Below are 21,354 nucleotides of genomic sequence, written 5' to 3'. Positions count from 1 at the left end.
GAGAAAAAATGCGAGAGAAAAAAGCAAAAAATAGAGAAGGGGTGACCACAAGAAAAGATAAAGAGGACGGAAAAGAGAAAAAGAAGGTGAGAAGAATGGAACTCTATTACGGTAAAAATATGTATGAGAAAAAAATAAAAGAATTAGAATAAAATTACGTGGAATGGTTAGGTACAAGATAACTGAATAATGGAAGAGGAAAAGATGGTCGCAAGAAAGGGAAACAAAAGGGGTAAATTGAACGAGGACTCGAGAAAAATGGTACTATTAATGCGGAAATATGTATGAGGTTGGAAAAGTTACAATGGAAAAAAAAATAGAATGATTAGAATCGAAAGATTTGAATAATGAAAGGGAACATAGAGTTAGGAAGAGGGGAAAACAAAGATAAATTTATTAAACAGGCAAAGAGAAAATTGAGTAAAAGTTATATTTTTTTCACGCGAAATATTAATAGTTAGAACATTTCGTACATGCAGTTATATTATGATATTCCTATATGCGATATTATTATTAAATTTAATAATCATTAAAATGTGTGTAAAATACTTTTCAAAGCTATAATATTGAAGCAGATATATAATAGCACACTATAATAGGATTTATTTTAATTAAAAATTTAATTGTGTGAAGTTGGAAATATCAATTTTCAATTAATGTCGCATATATATACGATATATTACAAAGGAAGATTGGAAGGCAGGGAGGTGGGAAAAAACGGTGGTGTGAAAGAAAATGACACGTTGGCAGAGAAAGGAAAAGCGGTGGAAAAGTCAAAGTTGAATGAAGGCCGTCACGCCATGCTTTTAATTTCGTGAGGACCGTTCGCCAATTGATTTTATGCAAATAACGTGGTCGGGACCCCTCCCGATTCTATGTGTCCGGCTCAAATAATACTTTCATAGATAACCGACTGGAACTGAACCTATGAACGTTTGCCATTGAAATAAAAAAAAAAAAAAAAATGACAGAGCTGCTGTAATCGTTATTTGCGGAAGATCGTTGGTCAGTCAGTTTAGCGTAATCGAATCGAAGTCCGTTTTACCAATTAACCGGAGATAACGTTTCTTTCTGTGAAAACACTCCAGAATATAAGAAATAAAATATAATCTCATTTAGACAATTTTTAATGCGACTTTTGAATATAAAATTTGAAGATAAAATATATTTGAGAGATCGGATTTTCTAGAGGAATTTTTGCAGTAATTATCGTTATTATTACAAAGAAAATAAAAATTTTAAAATACTCGAGAAAGAGAGAAAGCTTTTTAGGATTACGTCGGATTAGTATAAAAATTATAGAAAGGATAATTTTGGATTAGATAATTTTTTATTTAGGCGGGCAAACCATAATTTAGTTATGCTGAATATTATTTCGCAGATATATCTCTGCGATATTTCCACTCCGAATAACGGACAGACTCTCTATGCCTGGAGAAGCAGCATTAATATGATTCTAGACTTTCGACATTGTTTCCTCTCTCTCTCTCTCTCTCTCTCTCTCTCTCTCTCTCTCTCTCTCTCTTTCTCTCTCTCTCTTCCATATCTCGTTAACAATTTCACGTACGACGTCGTTAAAGTCCGAGTACTCCCGAGGAGGACAAGATAAACGTTTGTCACATAGTATATCGCTACAGATATACCAAATGACTGAACGAAATTAACGGAAAGCGCAGGGATACTATACGCAAAATAGTACATTAATTCTGTACAGTGTAATATCAGATATACCTTGCTTGTTCCATCTCTCTTCTACCATTTAGCCATTCCTCTTTCCCTGCATTGACAATATGTTTGACTTTCTCTCTCTCTCTCATTCTCCCTCGTGTGCTATTCCGATATCACCGTGTGACTCTGCTCTCCGTCATTATTAATGGTACTATTCTGGAGGGTAACCACCCCCTCATCTCATTTCTCCCTATTCGTACTACACATGAACATATGTACGTAGCATAACAATGCCGACCGGTAAAGGGATATGCGAAAAAGGCGAGGTGCAAATGGCATTTTTCACAGTTTAGGGAATGCATTTTTAAAATGTCGCGATGCTTTCACATTTTCCGGATGTACCCGCATGATTCGTTTTCTTCTCTCTTCCGTTCTGCATATAACAGTGTGCGGAGCGAAGCGAACAACGAGTATTGTATCATCCGGTAGCTAAAAAATGTCATGTTTCCAAAAAGTTGAAACTCGAAATGGAACTTGCGCGTATCTTGAAGAGTCGAAAGAATTTATATAACTATACGCTTTAAAATAACAAAATCGATATTATTTTCATCTAATCTTCTGAACCACGGAATGGTTGCGTAAAAAAATATATTCGGCATTTTATATTCCACATTTCTTCAAATTAAATTGCAGTTAGAAAATAAATATTTTTTTATAGACCCAAATAGAATTATATACTCTATTGTATTTTCATAAAGCTCCCCCGGATGTTTTACAGAAGTGAAACGTTTCTTTTTGTTACGGTCACAATATACAGATGTAATTAAAAACATTTTGCAAACATTTTCACTCCAAATTGCGCACACCTCGAGGCGGCGTGGAAATTATTAACGTTAATTTTGTGTAAACATGAGGTAGCCGGTGCAACGTTTCATTCATTCGTAATATACAAAAGTTCGAAACGAGATTTCAGGATGCGATTGCGCTCTATATTTTCAGCGAGACAACAAATAACTCGCGACGATGCACGTGACGTTCGGACGCTTCGTTAGTTTGTACAACAAAGTTCGATGAAATTATATCAGCATGAAAGATCCGTATCGCGCGTACATTAAACTTTTTTTTCCGGTTTGACTGCATTTTTTAAACTTTGAAACTGTTATTACTCCCCTCATCTCTCGTGCACCTTATCTCCGCATATAATACATCTTCGTAAAATTGTGCGATACAAATAAATCAGCATCGAATGCCGGAACATGGTTTACGTTAATCAGAGGAATAGCGCGAATAAAACGGAATAAAAAAATTGCGTTAATTAATACACATAAGCTACAGCTTAATGACGACAAATTAATTCATCGTAATGGCCTATGTCTGTATTAAAGAGTTATTAAACTTTTCGAGCTTTTCGATCGCGAGGAAATACGTGCAATGAATCTCAAGAGAGATCGGGTCTTAACGTGATAAGAATTTTTTATCGAGGTATCAGCCCCAGGCTTTCGTGAAATCTATCATTCTCATCAAGAAATCACTGTCTTTAAAGATTATGCTTTTAAATTTATTACGACAAAAGTTAATTGTCATAGATCATTTAAATTATACAATATCGAAAAATAGTTTATTAAAATTTCTTTTTTTTTTTTTTATTTGATTTCAATTTTTATTTTCAATTATTAAAAAATTATTTTAAAAAATTATTAAAAATATTTAATTATCAGTAAAACAAATATGTATATAATTAGCGAGAGACTTAAAAATCTCGTCAGATTAGAAAACATTTATCTTTCAAGAAGCTTGGCTTAAAAATTATTTACCTTTCAATATATCTGGCACAGAGAGAGATTATTTCGATTCCAAAGAAACACACACATGTGTAAAATATAATCTGTTATAAACACATTCTGCATGCGAAAATTATCACTGATAATATCGAATACTTTCGCAGGTCGTTGTCATGTGTTAATCCCGACACTGCACTGCGTGGCCGCGAGCGTTTCACGCATTCTGGCTATTTCGGGAAGCCGTTTAATCCGTTCATACTAGACCGTTTGTTTACTGCAGTCATTTGTATACCGTGTTGGGACTACGTCAATCTAACGGCGGTATGTGAGCGCGGTTTTCAGTCAACCTTGCCGGCTTTTCTGAGAAACTGAACAGCGCTCCCTTGTAATTCGCCACGTGCGTCATTCTGTCACGCGCAAAACAAAATGATTCATATATGTACGTCGTTTTACGTATACGCGAATCGCGTCCAAATCATATACATATATCGTGTCGAGAATTGAGGCAAATTGTGATAGAATTAACAGACATAATTTTTATTATTTAAATACATTACACTGAAAAAAAATTGTTAACTTGACTAAATTGTTCAACTAAATAATATTTCGTTAACTGAACATATAAAAATATTTAAATTAAATATAAAATATTAAATCTAACAAAACGTGTATTTGACTTAAATACTACTTTCAGTATAAGCAAAAAAAAAAAAAATAAGCGTGAAAATCACGGCTGTATTCTGTCGGACGTAAATTAAATATTTATAATGCGAATCATTATTTCAGAACGTAAGGAAAAAACACATTAATGTTTAATTATAATATTCAAAGTTGGCCTGCTACGTGTGGAGCTATTTTAAATTGGAAATGTATGTATATCTCACTCATATAATATAGATTGTATATTATTTGTATAATTAATTATTTCGTAATATTTGTCGGAAATGCGCACAAATGTCATTTAGCACTCAAAGGATTAATATCAAAACGATATTAATTATTCAAGCGCAATTACACAAGGCTTTGATTCGCTAATCCGTGTTCCAGACGGCTGCAATAGTTGCAGCAGCAATTCGCAGACAGTAGTTACAGCATTAGTGCACAGACAATATAGTAGTTACAGCTGTAATATATACTAGGCCCTGACTACAGGTAACAACATTTCGGGCATTAATTGTAGATTAATGTGTGGTCGACCAAACTGCAATTTTCGCTTTTTTTAATGTCATAAATTCGTTCTATGAATTTAAAAAATGGCCGAGAATTAGCAAAAAATCCCCCACAGCCAAACATTAACAAAATTTTTTGAGTATAGTGATATCTCTCGCAAGTCTAGCTCGAAAGTAGTTTATCCCAACTTGAGGCAAGTGTCAATTCCGCATCACGTAACACGATCCAAGTGATATCAAAGGGATTTGTCCGATCTAATCTCCATCTCCGCGTAATCTGTTAAGACGCTTCGGGACAAGGAGTTACCTGCTTTTCGTGACTAAATTAACGGGAAAGGCTCTCTCGTCTAGAGCTCCGCTTTATTCTAAACGAGGCTGCGAAATATTTCGCGACACGTCATCTCAGGGGATGATCCGTCTTTGATAAGTAGCGCTGTCGTAAATAATATTATCGAATATCGATTTACGTCCAAGCTATGCGGACAATAGCAACGAGTCCTGTCGCGTTATCGTGTCAGGATTGACAGCCAGATATCTAAATGGCGATATCGATCCGCTCGAAGGCGATATCTCGACTCCGGTCGGTCGGATCGATAACACGGCGGAACTGCAATTAGCATACGCGTGATTGTGCAGCGTCACGGCTGCTACTAAACCTGTCATTTCCTGAGCACGTTCCAAACAGTGTCTGGCGTTAACGGCCAGACGCGATATCTTCCAGGAAATAATAGTACGTCTTATTAAACTTGCGCCCCGTCTGCGCTCGACCGTGAAATAATACTTGCTTTGGATTATTATAATTGTTATGGATAAACTATGACAGCCTTCAAACGCTAAATCACACATCTTATTAAAGTTGTATTTTCAAGTAAAAATGACAGTAATGATATTATTAATGCGTTCAATCTAGAAAATCAACTATTTGATAAAATATTACTAATAAAATAATAATGATTGCGTGTGACTTTTTCTCTTCAATAAGAAAAATTAAAATATTTTAATATGATAGAAATATGCTAGGTGAGAGAGAGGGAGAATGTAAAAGTAATATATAATCAAGTATCAGATAATTGTTCAATTACGAAACAAATTTTAACAACTCTTTAATCTATTCGATCAGCGATTGAGTGCTTTGGAAACTCACCCGAGATTACGTTACTTCCAAATTTTCGCATACTAAAAAAAAAAATTAGCTAAATTTTAGATGTTTTTATTATACCTGAAATTTAGTTACCATGTCTAAATTTTAATTCTCTGGTAATTAATATTTTAACTATAATTTAACGCGGAATTTCCTACTAAACTGTAGCTTCAAAACATTAGTTACCATAACTAAAATTTAAGTATGGTAATTAAATTTCAAGTGTAATATAGGGATATCTAAAATTTAATTAATGTTTTTAAGTACAGTAGAGCATACAAAAAAAATCAGGAGAAGTTCTACAGTAGAGAATTTCTCGTCAAATTAAAGTTAAAAGTATTAATTATCATAGTTAAAATTTCGACATGGTGCCTAAATTAAGGTGTACATATGTACAGGGACACCTAAAATTTAGTTATCATAACTAATATTTTTTTTCGCGTATATCCTGACAATACACTGAGGGGACACAGCCGGGTCTTATCTACTGCAGCAGCAGTTATTACGGTCTCGCCGGGTCGGCAGGCAGCGTCGTCGCCGTCGGCAGGAAGCCGCTATGATATTCATTGAGCCAAATGAAAAATTACTTCTCGCATTATGCGCGAGCGAATAAGCGAGCCGAGCTTGTTCGACTAATTGCACGCGCGATTGAAACGCACGCGTATCAATCAAAGTCAACCACGTCTGTTGATCCCGAGTGAGAACCGCGCTAAATGAATATTACGGCCGAGATCGCTTAATCAATTTTCTTACGTGCTCCACTTTTTGATTTTTCATACAAATCGGAGCAGTCGCAAAATTAATTTCGTAATATCGATAAAATATTCAAATTGAATACATTAATGTTTACATTGAGAATTGAATCTTTTTGTATTTAATTATTATTTATTTACGGTAATTATATTTGTACACGAGTTTGTTAGTAATAATTGTTTGAAAAATTGCGAGAATTATTTGCTCGGATTTCTATTACCTATATCGTGTCAAGATTTCTTTCCTGATTTTTTTTGTATGCTCTATTATATATTCTTGTTTTATATTATATGTTAATATCACACTTAGTTTGAAGATTTTTATATATTTTAAGATATCGCGTGAATTTTATTATTATTGTTAAATGAGCGAAAACTAAAATGCGCAGACGTTCGTTAGACCGCATCGTCCTGCGAAGAACTCGCGAAACGATATCCTATTTTCTAACGAACTGATTATCTCTTCCGCACACAGTGCAATTATTTTGCCCGTGCTGCTGCAGCGGAGCGCCATTTCGGCAAACGACCCCCGAAATTCGTCGCGGTATCCAGGGGAATTTCCTGCACGTTGCGTAATCGCGGATAATTAACCAACACAGGGCCATCACATCGAAGCCCCGATCTCATACGATCCACCCCGCTACAAATCGAAATTTGTACGCGATAGATCATGTGTGGTCGATGTTCCCGGGGAGGTAAATGCAAATTCTGCCAAATTCGATAATTAACTTCTCCGTGTAAAATTTTTGTATCGACCTGATAATTCGATTTTTTAATTTACTTTTTTTTAAACCTCGTTTTCTTTTATAGCTCACCTGACGACGTTTTACAACTCGTCGTGATCTTTGAATGAAATTTTGTGGCAAACGAAATGAAATAAATTAAAATCGAACAAGTTTAAATATATTTTCACTCGTAATCGTAAATTTCAAAAAATGAGATGTATATTTAGATAAATCTTATGGAGAGTGTTTAAAACGTATATATAATTTTTCTGTGTTTGCTTGACTACATAAAGCGACTATATTTTTATCAAGTTGTAGCGATAGCTCGTCAATCAGTTATTGGTCAACGAAAATTCAGAGAAATTGTCGAAAATTTGGGAAACACAGAAGCCAAGGTTACATCGAAATTATATGTTGATATTATATATTTAGTGTTCGAAATAGCGCATCTTCTGCATATATAGATTACGGATTATCTACGAAGAAAACAGTTGACGTAGCCTATTGTCGCGAATAATATAATGCAGCACTCACGTGATTTTTTCCACGTTCGTTCTGCTAACAATATAAGATACGCGTTCCCGTAATACATGAGCTATTCTCGGACTTGGCTCTCCATTGAACATTAGACAGTAACGCGTTTTACAAACAGGGCGAGACAGATTAGATTATGGGCGGCGAGTCATTATGCGGGCTTCGGCACCTCCCTTATCAAAGCTCACGGCCGACCAGCTCTTATCATCGCGCGCGCGAGTATTGTAAGGAAGATTCGTGTTACTCTATGACACACACACATACACATAGATACACACATATATTTAACATGATGCGTCCGCTGTATGAAGCGTGAAATATGCCTTCTCCGGGGCAAGTTCTTCTTTCGGGAAATTGTTTTTGCCTCGCTAATAAAGACCGGCGAAAATTGCAATAATATATATATTAACGCAATAAAGCCTGCGAAATAATGTGTCATACACATTCGGATCATTTATTTAATTTATGGGTCTATTCTGTAAAAAGCTCTTTAACGCTGTATCTCTATAAGCTCTGTAGCTCTGCAGCTTTTTAGCTCTTTCTTTTTTCGTTCTTCGCTCTTTCTTTTTTGTGCTACATAGCTTATAAAAATACAGCGTTATAAAGCATTTTTACAGAATAGACCCATTAATTTAATCTATAAATAGAAATACACATCTTTAAGTAGGATAACAAAAGAAGATTAAATTTTTTTATCGCAATTTGACTTTAATATTCGCCACACTTTGTTCATGAACAAAGCTTTTATCCAAAAGGAGCAGATATACAATACATTTGAAAGAAAAGTGGATTTTTTTAGTATACAATACACATCAGGAATTGTCGACTCGAGAAATAACCGCATCGAATGTCGTGCTTGTAGAGTAATAATTTCCGCGGATGCCGACCATTTCCGGCACTCTCGACCATTTGAACGAGCCGTTAAACTTTCGCAAGTTCCGCAATGGTCACATTCAAAAACCGTATTGCTCATTACTGGGTAGGTGTGAAAACGAAAGAGATTTCTATGACTTGATTTACATCGTAAAACGAACATTCTCTCGGCATTTCTTAGAGATTTCCTCGCATTTTGCAAAAATTTATGGATCAAAGATAAGATAAGTTTGCTAAAGTTGACTTTACATTGTTATAACATTGGCGATTAATTTTTTATTTTAATCTTTCATAATTTTTTCCATTATTTTATCCTTCTTTTTCTATTTCCCTTTCTACCGTCTCGTTTTGTTACACTCGCTATATAAATTTTGGAATAACTTGTGCGTTCGTAATTTGGATTTGTATCTTTACGCAAAGTACAAATTGCAGCTGTAATGTAAAACATCATGAGATATAAAGCGCGAGTTATCGTAAAACGATGCGTTGTTACTAATATGCCACCTGGGAGACATGTGTAGTGTATGCACATTACCGTGACGTTGGAAGATTGACGAGCGTTGTGTGACTTGCAAATGCATTTGGTCAGATATATTTCGCGCACGAACCGCCAGAATCGGTGACATGCAAAGCATACATACATATAGGTATATAAAATGCCGCCCACGTATATATAAATAAATATAGTAGCGACAAAATAATATCCCCATCCGTGAATTACGAGACGAATCGAGCGAAATCGAGCAGATTTCAATGAAAATATTTCAGAAAATGCATTTACATTTCGAAAATTTATGTCAATTATACATATAAAATTCGTCGTAACTTGATTATACGGCGAAATGAAAAAGCAATTAGCCGGCGATCGACATCATTATCGCTTGATATTTACCGTCCAAAAATCGTGATGTATATTTGCACAAAAACTAGAATGTAAATTTACACAGGGCGTAATATATGGCGCCCCCGATGGAAAATGCGGCATCGATTAAATGCGACGGAAAATGCAGTTACGCATAAAACACATTTATTTCGTAAACGATAAAATGCGTTTAGATGGATGCATTCAACGCGTTGCAACAATCAGTATCGATCGTGCCTTAAATGATATATGCATTACAGAGGAGGATTACTTGCAATGGAAAATACGACATTTGAAAAATGCGCGAAATCTGTCTGAAGACTTAATATTTTTTTAAGCGACTACGTTTCAAAGATAACAAAGAAACTTCTCTCTGTCTATATTAAAGCGTAATAATCTACTATTGAAATTTGACGATTATAATAGCCATTTAATTTTTTATCGCTGTAATATCTCTTTCGAAAATTTTTCACACATTGACGTGATAAATAATCGGCGATAGGATCTGCTTATGTAATCGAAGAAATTGAAAATTTCGAATATCGTTGCTCAGCAATATGCACACGTGTGGATACACGTATGTATTTCTGCGTTTTGCTTCGCTCGCATTTTAACTTTATAAGTTGCGCTTAGCGCACATATGAATTCTATTTTACGGAATCTTGTTGCATTTCTCTTTTTCTCTTTAAGCTTTGTCTTTATATAACAAGCATAAATTAAGCAAGTTTATTTTATTCTGCCTTTTCTAAACGAAAAATGTTGGAGCGAAATATATTTTATTTTGATACAAAACATTTTTTTTTCTCGCGCGACGTCAGGTGTTTGTGTTTATCGTTGTCTTTTTTATGCGACCGGACATTCTTTTACGATATCGCGTCGACGAAATGTTTTATCCCACAGCATCGCAACTTTTTGTCTGACAGATTCGCGTTCGTATACATTGAATAGCGTATACAATACTTCATGCATTTATTCCAAACGAAATACAAAACACTGTCGCAAATAGGTATATATACCTATGTGTGCGTGTGAAATTTAAATTCTCATTTAAGCAAAGCAATTTGTCAGATGGAAAATATTTTTTTTCCCCGCACAATCTTTATATGAACGCAATAGCATAAATAAAACTTTCTTCCCATTGCCTTTTTAATCGTCTCGCAAGGACGAAACCGGTCGGTCGAAGAAGACGATACTTCAGGCGAATAGAGCCCCGGGGGTATTTAGCATTTATATACGCGACGTAACTGCGTTACTCGGCATACGGTGCAGTTCCTGATCGATAAGCGTCGCATCCCCTGGCGGAGGTGGTTAAGGTGGAGGGGAGGAGGAGGAACAGGATGAGTCCAAGGCGCGAGATGGAAGAGGAGATTTTTTGTCGCGAGTTTGCGACAGCTTGATAGCCGTTCGCTCGCACATTGACGTAACGTGGGGAAGGGAAATAGGTGCCTGCCTGTCGCGTAGTCCCCCTCCGTCTGCGGGGATTTATTGTCGATTCCGTACGATTCGCTCATCCAGAAAATTTCGTACCTATGGGACGTACATACATACACTTGCCAGACTGTCGATAAGCCACGCGATGCACCGTTAATCTGCATGCGCGTGCGTATATACAGTCGAGATGCGCTCGGGGGCGACATTAGCGAAACGCAGGTTGTATAGCGTTTATCGTGCCGTGAGTTTATTTCGAGAGAACGATAAAAAAGGGGGACCCTTTTCTTTGGCACTTTTAAAACGTCAAATATGTGGCCGCCATCTGAGAGAAGCGCGGAAGGATATAAAGTGCAGAAATTTATTTTCTCGGAAAAAAGCCGCGAAAAATCCAGAAAATAATAAATACGCGGTTGTACACATATTTTATAAAAAGAGAGGGGAAGAATATATATTATATAAGTAAATGAAAATAGACGAAAGATAGATGAACACTCCCGCAATAAGACTTACTTAAATATTATTTACCTATAAGCAATACTTTTTTTATCATAAAAAACATTATAAAGAATATAAATTTATTATCTCTCTCTTCAAACACATATACAAAAAGGAAAGTATACAACAATGTTATTTATTGCAATTAAATTGTTTTAAATAATCATATTTGGAAGCTTTAATTAAATTTTTATTAATAAAAAATATGCGAGGAAAATTATTTAAAATACAGCAAAAACACGATAAAATCAATAACAAAACCTGTTCTAATTTACACGATAATAGAATTTAAATTCGTAATTTTATTTGTTTTAATTGCCATCTCAATTACATGTAATTATCTGCTCCTAATTGCATTCATTCATTATTTTCTGATAAAGTAGTTTTACCGTTTGTAACCTTCATTTGATACCTCATAACTTGATAACGAGTCCTTTCATCGTTATATAAACGCGCGTTCGTTACATATGATTGACAGCCGAGATCTGTAACATTATTTACATGATGACGATACTTTGACACACGGCTCTATTGACGCAATCTCGGAGGAATCGTTTCACAAGTCGCTATGCGATTAAATTGCGCGACCTTGTCAGCAGGGCTCCGCGTTGCTAACATAACGACATATGCTCTCAATGACAGTCAGGAACATCGCTGTGACTGCTAGCATGGAACGAGCGTGTCAAGTATCTATGAGATCACTGCTGCGTTCATCGTCACTGTATATTTTTTCATGCGAGAAACATAAATGTCTAATTCACCTTGGACCAGGCTTCAATAAAATCAAACCTGATTTATGATCGTAGAAAAATGATGACACATCTTTATATATCTATATATCTTTTATTCTTCTATTATTCCTTTATCTTTTTTTTTAAATACGGAATTTAATTATATTACATTTTGGAATATGAAATTTAAAACGCAATATGTATTAAATAGAACAATTAATTTCACAAATTAATTTCACGAAATGTGTTTATACTTATTTGTCTCTAACGCGGCTTATATTTTTTTTAGTTTCGTTTTTTTTTTATTTTATCATCTAAATATTTTCTTTATTACATGATATTTAAATTATTATTTATTTGTATGATTTATTTAAATAAACCTATTTAAATAATTATTTGCAACTAGTCTGCATTTGAAATGTGCTCACAATTGAAACTGGCATTCATAAATCCTTATTTTCGTTTCGGTAGAATTTGAAATCGAACGCATTTGGTTAAACAATCTTCTAATAATAAAGTTACTACTATAATTAAATTTTTATGAAACACAAATATGTTTTTTCTAATATATTTATTTTAATTTTATGAAATAACTTATAAAATAATTGATATGAGGAACAGAGGAAAGAGGAGAATGAGTTAATCTCCAGAAAGCCGCGAAATTGCTACATTTCTTGACGAGATCGACAGTTTTCGATCGCAGACGACGTCGAAACGCGCGATTGTCGCCTCAGGCAAAGCGCCACTCTGTTGTCATTATACGTTCGTAATTATAGATCTCATTAATGCGAGAACGCAAGGAGACAACGGTCGGGAATGCGCGCGCGATAATTAACGCGTCGATAATATTTCAATAAATAGACTTCTTCTTCTTCGCGGATCAAAACAGCGATAAGGAGCAACAGCCTCGTGTAGATTTTTTTCTATCTTGTCAGCACTGATACTTAACGTTAATTCGCGATAATTCCTCGGCAAATACAATAGCAGGATCAGTCGAAGCGGAAATTAGCTTATATCGAGAGAGAAAGATAGAATAGTTGACAGCTGTTAAACAGGTGTGATTATATAAAGGTGCCATACAACTGGAATTTTTTTCCAGAAATTAGCCCCTTCAATATACATAAACTTCTCTCAGATGTTTATTACGTAAAATTAAAAAAGGCTGCGCGACTTTTATTGTAAATTAAATTAAAATTTAGTTTCTGTATAATTATTATAATTTGACATTTAATTTAATATTTTGGTGCTTTAGACTTTGTAAATTTTTAAATATTTTGTTTAATATTTATCACCTATCGCGAGTATATATTATAAAATAGGTAACTCTAAATTTTTATGAATTGAAATAAATATGAATAACACGAAATATATAAATATTTATATTCCAGATATATTTATAAAAACTTTTACACTATTTAACAAGATGTATAAAAAGGAATTATTATATTTTAAAATATGCTGATAATGGATTTAGATATAATTCTATGTTCAAGTAGAAAAGTATTCAAGTAATAGAATTTGCAAAATTATCAGTCTTCTTTTCGAATGTTCAGTTTATCACATATTATCGTGCGCGATAACCTTGAAGAAACTAAGTATCGCTTTATTTTTAATTTACGTCGATATATCTCTAATATATCCATCTCGTGTGATGGAGAACGTGCGAATGTCCGTTTAAATCAAAATCTTTCGATAAGAGTTAGTTATTCCAAAATGATTAAATGCCGATAATTACGTCAACAGTGCTATATACGATACGTGACTACGTACCAAAATTTCGTAGTACCTGTTAATTAACAGTTATTAAATTTGCATAATGCTTTAATAGGATTTTCAATTGATCTCCATTTATGATAATGTAATTAAAGTACCCTCTATAATAATTTCTGCGCGACTATCGAGATGTGGCCGCGTTTAATTATATATGCAATCATATGCGGACTTTTTTTTTCCAGGTAAAGTCAACCTTTGTGGTTACACTACACGCGTTATTATCCATCGTATGCCAAGCTCATTATGTCTCATTAGCAAAAAATAATTGTTACAGAACGTGAAAATGATTTATATCACCTGTCAGTGGAACAATAATTTAACTACTTATTTTTGTGCGTATAATTATTTCGAATTTTTTTTGTACTTTTTCTCCAATTAGTAGATAGATAGACTCTTATTCTATAAAATTAAAATTATTTAGCACGCGATTATCTTGACAGCTTTATATTTAAAAAATAAAATTGTACATACCTGCTTGTTAAAGTCACCGTTAATTAGTTCTCGCTACTAGGCCGCTGCAAACAAGTTTCATTCGTGCACGATGGATTTCTAACACGTCTTTGCCAGTCACGTTTTCCTGATCGCGCTCATTTATGGCGCAAAACCCAGGTGCAAAACTGGCGCCTCTCCTTGTGCCGAATTAATCGCAACGCACTCTAAAATTCACTCTATCTCTCTCTCTCTTTCTCGTTGCGTCGATGCCTGCGGCACTGAACGCGATTCTGCTCGACTCCAAGGCTGTCCCCGCAACCAGGTTTTAGCGGCAATCTAATTTGCGACGATCGATGCGCGATTGCAGCCCGGGAGCTCGACCGGCCGCGTCGAAGAATCTCGTAATCTTCCTTCGGGGTGGTGAGATTCCGGTCGATCTGTTTCCGGGGAAGTTAACCGATTGAACGGACCCGACGTGAGGGAACCCGGTGTTAAGGTGCGGCAATATGGCAGGCGAGATATTGATTCGTCGAGTCGTATCGATATCGTTCTCTCGAGGGGAAATTCGGCCACTTCGACGTGGCCTCGCCGAAATACGCCGGATCGAGATTGATAGATAAAGCGCGGAAAGTCTTCGGACTTTTTTTTTGGTACACGGTAAATTAATCGCGCGATCGAACAATATCCTTCGCGAATCGTATGCCTCCTTCAAAGTGTATCCTTCAAAAAGGAGAAAGTTTTTTCGCCAGCTTTCCACGGAGGAAGGTCGCGTCGATCATCGGCGGAAAAACTTTTTCATGCCGTTTCTCACGAGGAAAGTTTTAATCGTACCGGAGGAAGTTTTAATCGCGTTCCGCGGATCTACAACGCTTACTTGCTGTTAAGCGTAAGAGAGACGTCGCGTTCGTGTTTTTCACCGTCGTTGGCCGAGGTGTCACTGCTTCGACGTGCATCCTCGCGATTTATAAAGCCTCTCTCGTCTCCGGCGGATAGTCTCTCTCTTTGCATGCCGCAGCGTGTGTGTCAGTCCGACTCTCTCGTTATTATTCCCCTGCCAAGTGGCCGTTTCTCCCGCCACGCGGTTTGCAAGCCGGTTGCCACCCACCGTCACGCATCTGTATCCTAAAGTCTAAAGCCCGAATCGTCGGCTGTTGCTTTATTTTAATTAGATTTCTGCATTTCGTCTGGGAAAAACGAAACGGCTTAATTCGAGACCTCACTTCTCAGAAGTGCGATGAATAAATCTGAAGAGCGAATATTTTCACGATGAATAAATATGAATAAATTATATATATAACGTCATATCTTGCAAGCTGTAAAATAAGATGAGTCTCATTAGTTGTGTTGCTTAAAATTAATTTTTTATTAATTCAACTTTTATTGCATTGTACATAACAGCGAATAGTCTATTTTAATCTGAATATTTAAGTAAAAATGCATAAAAGATGCAACTCATGAGAAGTGAATATATTGTTGAAAAACGGTCGGATGGTTTCTTTCCGTGTAATTTAGGCTTAACGTGCGAGTTCGCGCAATCAAAGTGATTGGCGTGTTACTAAATTTATGGGCATTCATTTTAAGAATCGATGCCTCTGACTCTGGTTAACCTTAATTGAAGTTAACTGAATTCATTCTCTCTCTAGATCGTAGATACGATCATGACACAGATAGAAAGATATAGTACACCAAGATTAGAATTAATCAACGTGGCGGGAATTGACAATAAAAAGTGCCATACATAATACGTAACATTAATGAGGAAGATGTTACTGATAAAGAATTATTAGCATTCCTTCTAATTTAAACTATTTTTAGAAAAAAAATGTTGCATGCACATGTGTATGTTTAAACTTTTTTATTTACAATTAAAAACATACTTCACATTATTCGAATTAATATTGTTAGTGTTATTTTCATACGACGTAGAAAATAGCAACAAGTTTTCGCACCTATATCTGTACTCTGTACTTCTATTTGTAAGTGAAAAATACCTAGAACGAACGAATCCTCTTAAAACGAAGTTAATGTATATTGTTTGGATTATCTTTGCACGTCAGAGACTAGCAAGAGATTTTTCTCATGGACTTGAAAGCTTTTTATCTCGACCGCGAGAAAAAGCGATGATAAAAGTTTCAAACAAGTTTGTTTTAACTTCTTCTTACGATCTCGTTAATTTATAGAGTAATGCGCTCGGTGTGACCTCATTTTGTGACAAATTTGTATCAGAATGCAACGGCAAAGATTCGATTGCGTTTGAACAATTTTAGCAATATTTTATTCATTTGCGTTACTGTTTGCGAAAGAAAATAATTCTAAAAAATTAATTTTTGTCAGTGCAAAAGATTTAAAATTTCATATCAAATCTCATTATACAGATATATTCCTATTTATAATATAGTTTAATGATATATGTTTGCTTACTACCATATAATTACAAATTTCAGTTATGCGTAATTACACGTATGATATTTTCACAGTTTTAATTATTGTTGAATTTAACATAAGCAATTTTTCATTTCACTGTCTGTGTGTGAATGAAATCAATTCCGTCAGAAATACTGTTGTACACATACATTTTCGCTTTAAATATTCAACGTTTGCATTAAACTTTTCGGGCAAACAGAATCTACAGAATTGGACAATAATACATTTTACTTCTCTGCGTGAGAGCATATAGATGTGTGATTCGTAGTGTTCCAGCTTCACCGAGATAACAATGTTATCTTTATCGCTCGCTTGCCAAAATTAGATGCAGCTCGTCTGCAAATGCTCTGGGAGAATACTAATCTTTTTTTGGACCGAAGGAGCTCGTCGCTCTAGCTTCCTCTCGTGCGTCATTTTGCGTGGGAAAGCCTCGCGATAACCGATAACGGAGTCTACCAAAAGTCTGTCATAAATTGCTCTGCGTAATTATATAGCGTCGCTTATTTTAAAACTGCACACCTTATACATCTCTCTAGTCAATCTAACCGTGCCATTCATCGCGAAAAGTGGCTCGAGTCCTAAAGTTTGGAATTTATTGTTGCAATTGCAACCGCTTGACACACATACACACGACGTGTCGCGGTATAGTTCGTATCTGTCAACTTTTGTTTCAGCCTCGCGTTCGCGAGCGTGAACTTTATATCTTGCGTCCCGTATATTTAAAACGCATGGATCTTTTATTCTCTTTTTATTCACTCTCTATTCACGCGCACACCTTTCACCACACCTATATACGCTACATTGTGTCGGTAATTATAGCGTCACCCGATTCTTTTTCTGCTCTGCTTTTTGCAGACAGCAAAACGCTTTCTCTCTCTCTTTCCACGTGTATATTTGTTATCGCTCTTCCGACTTCTCCGCGATCGAGATTTCTCCTGTTTCGGGGGACAGTTTCGGAGCGCGAAAAGATAATGGTTTCGAGGTTGCGGTCCATTTTAGCGGGAACAATGACGCGATAATGTGTCCAGATACCTACCTCGTTGTTTCGTTTCCCAGATGCAGGGGGAGAACGAAAACGCTAACGTAACACGAGCACGTCGACACGTCATGTTAAATTTGCACGTGCGCACGTGTGAGTACATCCGTGCATGCTCTCTCGTCTACGTTGCATTAACGATTGCGCCGAGTTCGTTAATGAAAACGAATGTGCGGATGCACGAGTGTGTGGGATTTGCGCGGCGCGAAACCGCACGTTAAATTAATTAATTAAACCGTTTGTTAACTGAATAATTTAATGGTTTCCTGACGACATCGGCAAGCGATACTCGATGTCAATACAAGTCGTTTTTTTTTTCACTAGCCGAGAAAGTTTGCGAAATTTGCATATTTTTTAATTTGTCTGTACTTGTTTTGTTCTCCTTATTTTATTTTTAATATATACCTAATTTTATATTATTCTCTATACTTATACTTATTTACAAAATAAATATAGAGAAATGTAATAATAATTTTGTTGCACTAAATATCGCGGCTCTTGCTAGCCCTTTTCATACCTGAATTTGTATTTATATATCAAAGCCTTTCGAATTTTTAACAATACTATGCAAATTTTTTGTAGACCGCAGAGTTTATAAAATTTCATAGATCAAAATCTTATATATTTAATGCTTTATTTCTGTTACTTTTGGAAAGGTTTTTTTGATTATCGGACAGGCCGTAAATTCGTTTTAAAATTGTCTATTAGAAAAATATCGACGCGATCAAAGTTCAATAATAATTCTTTGTTGCATGCGTGATTCATTATTTCTCCCGCGAATTCATCACTCTCATGGGAAAAAACGTGATATTTCTCTTCGCCGTCCACTCTAAATAATCTCGTTAACTCGCCGGACTTGGAATTAATTCGGCAATTTGCGGGTGCGGCGAATTAATCTTCACCAGCGAAGGAAAATAACGGGTTCGGTATTGTTGCGGTCGCCGCTGCAGGTCTGTCGATACGCGACAGAGGGCTGCAACAAACGAATGTGTGCCTTTATATTTTAAATCGAAAACGCGGGTGAGGGGGCTAGAATATTGCAATTGCACCAGATTTTCACCGATTCCTCGCTTCTTGCGTGTATTAATGCGACCGATTGCAAATCAATGCCGTGTGTAAATTTTTGATCAATTTATCTATCAATTTTTCTAATATCTAGCGTATTCCAAAGCTTAATCAAATTTTAACAAATACGTGAAATTATAGATATTAAATTTTCCATTGCTCTCTCTCTCTCTCTCTCTCTCTCTCTCTCTCTCTCTCTCTCTCTTTTAGACACACACACATATAATCCTAGTTGAAATGGCCAATGGATTTCATGAATTATATAATTTTGATTAAAAATGTATCGAAAATACACAGGTCGTATTAAATTTTTCGAAAGCCCAGATCCAAATCCATTTTGGAGTATATTTAATATTTCTCTGAATAATTATCAATTCATGATATTTATAACCGATAGTGTAGGTATATTGCGGATATCAAAACTGAAATAGCGGATCAATAAAGGATTAAAGGATTAAAACTAAAACCGCATCTCGCAATATGTTCTCCAACCATGGTCAGTCGTTTTATTGATAAAATTTGATTATTTTGCTTTCGCTTTTTTAAATAAAAGTTCTTATAAATTTTCTATAATTTTTAATAGTAAACTTTTATTTTTAAATTAAATTTACATGCTTGAGAAATATTTGTGAATTAAAAAGAAATAATATATATACAAAATTATTATTTTTTCTTTAACTTGAAAAATATCTACGATATTTTAAATGAGAAAAGGAAGCTGTGGCAAATTTTTTTTAAACCACTTATAGATGAATGACGATATTTGTGAAGTACTCTGCGTAATACAGCTAATCCGCGTTTCGAATGAACCAGCTAAACTCGAGAGCCATTGATTATTCATAAATTTACATCGTGTAATCCCGACCTCGGCTTGCAATCGCGGAGATTAGGTTCAAGGGTACGCCATGCAAATATGGGCGGCGGAAAGAGCTCGGAGCGATAGACGCAAACGTGATGAAAAACCTGACGCGGACGACGAAGCGATATAGCGCAGCATATATGCATCGCGAACGATCTTCGTAACAAAGTTCTCGTAATGCAAATGCTTATCAACGATAATTCCGCAATCGATCCAGCCGTTGCGCCCAAATATTCGTATATCGTTGAACCACCAGGTGTCGATTACCCTTGCCTGCGTTACAGCGGATTAGGGTCACATCGATACCTTGATGAGGGCACTTTGGAAAGTCGCTTAATCAAGATATATCCCTTCCTCCATTTACGAGCGTCATCAGAGCTCTATTCGCAATCTCGATGCGCTCGAAAAGGCTCAAGGAATTAATTCAAAAGATACGGATCTAAATCTATCTATCCATGAGTTCTGTATGAGTAGAAGAAAGAGGGAAAAAATGGACGCTGGGATATTTTTTAGAAATTCATATCTGCAAAAATTGTAAACGCGTCTACAATTACAGCTGTTTTCGACAAATTTGCGAGTGCATATACGTAGGATCAATTCTCTTTGCCGTCAACAACGTAGCGTGCAATTCTGAAGCAGATGCTGCTCGTACTTGCCACGAGGATTCTCGTTGCAGTCACAAAATGCATCGACCCGAAACGCTACGGCACGAAAGCAATCCACGGAATTTAATTAAACCCCGGCGCGTTTTTTTCGACCACGAACGCGCTTCCGTCTGCGTGCCGACTAAAGTGGATATATACTATATATGAGAAGATATCTGGCCTCAAAGGCGTGATGAACTTAGCTCCAGAAAATACGAACGCGCGCGCGCGGGGTAAAACGTAATAATGGACCTTACTTAATTAAAGCGTTCTTCTTAATTACGCATTCTTAATGGCCGAAGATGAAAAAGTATCGCTATACGTTGAGAAACGAGCCGCGAAGAAATTCTCGCATTCTCAAGTACGAATTCAGCAAATTCGCATTTCAACAAACTCTGCTTAACGAAATAATAACGTCAGGTTTTTGATTGTTTTGCGCTAAATAATTCGAAATTTATACATAAAAAATGAAGAAATATGTATAACGATTTGTATTAATTATTATAATTAATAATTCTGCCGCCGTTATTTATTATGCTTAAATATGGGCAATTTATACTGTCATAATTTATCGTATAAATATCCATTGTATAGCTAAATAGATAATTGATTGACGATTGAAATTAAATGATTGATTCCATTCGCGAAAAAGTATATATATATATTTATAAATATTCATAAATTTTTGTATTGTTTGGAATTTGATGAATTTGTTCTTAGAGAAAATTGTAGTAACATTTGCTAAGAGATATAAAATATATGCATTATGAATATCGGGCGCGCGTTGTATTCTTGTCATCTACGTAACGTTGCTTGAATAGAAACTTCCATGGAAACTGTCGCGATGGTAATTTACAAGGTTCCGTTGTTGTATTATGGAAATGAGCAGATTGATTGGATTACTTTCATAAGGGATTTTTTCGTGACGTCACTCTCTTCTAGGTATATGCAAAATCATC

At 35.5% G+C, this 21,354-nt stretch overlaps 2 protein-coding genes across 5 annotated transcripts in view; one reads left to right on the top strand and one right to left on the bottom strand.

Moving 5' to 3' along the window:
* LOC145943512 (uncharacterized) overlaps window positions 1-15,377 on the bottom strand; it is a 40,500-nt gene extending 25,123 nt beyond the window's left edge. Inside the window, exon 1 of the mRNA XM_083051078.1 lies at window positions 14,407-15,377. The gene's annotated coding sequence lies outside the window, so the exon portion shown is untranslated. The remainder of the gene's footprint in view (window positions 1-14,406) is intronic.
* Window positions 1-21,354, top strand: part of LOC145943522 (uncharacterized) — a 121,139-nt gene that overhangs the window by 44,385 nt on the left and 55,400 nt on the right. The gene's annotated exons all lie outside the window — the stretch shown is intronic.

Source organism: Prenolepis imparis, unplaced genomic scaffold (genome assembly GCF_030444845.1).
Source record: "Prenolepis imparis isolate NDT839.2.m4 unplaced genomic scaffold, iyPreImpa1.0 SCAF_12, whole genome shotgun sequence".
NCBI lineage: Eukaryota > Metazoa > Arthropoda > Insecta > Hymenoptera > Formicidae > Prenolepis > Prenolepis imparis.
The sequence above is the reverse complement of the archived record's forward strand: the minus strand, read 5'-3'. Positions and strand labels throughout refer to the sequence as shown.